This window comes from Ranitomeya imitator, unplaced genomic scaffold (genome assembly GCF_032444005.1).
Source record: "Ranitomeya imitator isolate aRanImi1 unplaced genomic scaffold, aRanImi1.pri SCAFFOLD_268, whole genome shotgun sequence".
NCBI classification, from domain to species: domain Eukaryota; kingdom Metazoa; phylum Chordata; class Amphibia; order Anura; family Dendrobatidae; genus Ranitomeya; species Ranitomeya imitator.
The window spans coordinates 102,760-104,151 of NW_027193874.1; the positions used below are offsets into that span (position 1 = coordinate 102,760).

The window sequence follows — 1,392 nt, forward strand, 5'->3', positions numbered from 1 at the left end:
GTCCTCCACCCGATGCTAAGGACCTCATCACTCAGCTGCTGAAAACAAATCCTGTGGATAGACTTGGGACAGGTAACAGATACAATAATATCAATATTCCCTTGTTACACCGAGGACACATCACTAATGTCCATGAGGAACATTAATTCTCTATCAGCTTCTCCATTTATAGTTCTCTTTGCTAAAATTTTCATTCTATTTCCTACATGTCTGCTCAGTTGTGTAATTAGTTCAAATTAAGATACGTTGTTCAGATATGAAGTTGTCTCTGACAATGTCCGCATCACTTTTGTTTTCCTTTATCCAGGAGGAGCTTTTGAGATCAAGGGTCATCCATTTCTTAATGACTTAGACTTTGACACCCTTCTAAGTCAAAATCCAGTGTACGTTCCTCACCTTGCATCAGATGTGGACACCAGCCTATTTATCAGTAAGTAGGAGACGTCATCTAAACTAAGTATCTGTTTGCCTCGTCTTCCTTATTTTGTGACAATTGGTTCCCATTAATAAATGGTGACTGTGTTATACTGACAACCTCTAATAACACTTCATTACCTATGTCTTGCAGACCATTCTAATATGGAAAAACATCTGGTCTCAGAGGGTGAGAAGGGCATAAGTGAGGACAATGAGAGCCTTGTCTTCAAAAATTTTACATCATCTTCTGAAAGGCTTTCTAAAGTAAGTATGTGTTAATACATCCAAAATATATATAAAAGACCTATGAAGGTAGACATACAATTATTTAATATCTTATTGCTTCCGCATGTAGCTCTGTACCACCGTTACCAGGATGAAGATTAATGAGAATCCCAAGTCTTCTCCAGATCATACCCAAGAATCCAGCACAAATATTTCAGAAATGTGAGTAGATTATGGGGTCATTATTGGGAGGTCTAGGCTGATTTATGTGCACAACACCAAATATAGGACATAATAACCATAGTATCAAATGCAGAATCCACCATCCCAAGGTTAGAGGAAACCGCTCGTGATAACAGCCCATATCTGCGTACCTGTGACCGGTCATGCATTTTTCATGCTGCCTACACTGTAGGAGAGATGTATTATTACATGCCAGACATTCTTAATTCCGCTCCAATCTATAGAAGGTAGCGTTGAGCAGAAGACCTTCCCCACTATGGCAGTCATATGTCTTATTAGGCCCATTAGTCCATGTTCTTCTAGTGAGACAACCCCTTTTATACTGTGTTTTCTTGCAATTTACATGTTTTTATTCTTCGAAACAGGCAGAAAGAATCTGATGACGACGCTATTATCATCTTGTCATCCTCGTCCCCACTATCAGGTATGTCCATGTCTACAGCACCAACAATGGGAATGTTGACTTCAAGGCTCAAATATATCCACATGGTTTTTCTGTAATAGGTC

The 1,392-nt window shown here is 39.2% G+C and overlaps 1 long non-coding RNA gene across 1 annotated transcript; it reads left to right on the forward strand.

The window, feature by feature from the left end:
- Window positions 1–337: 337 nt before the first annotated feature.
- On the forward strand, window positions 338–846 carry LOC138654404 (uncharacterized). The gene is made up of 3 exons (XR_011316270.1): window positions 338–430; window positions 569–681; window positions 773–846. It is a non-coding gene; the product is annotated as an uncharacterized lncRNA (long non-coding RNA).
- The last annotated feature ends 546 nt before the right edge of the window (window positions 847–1,392 follow it).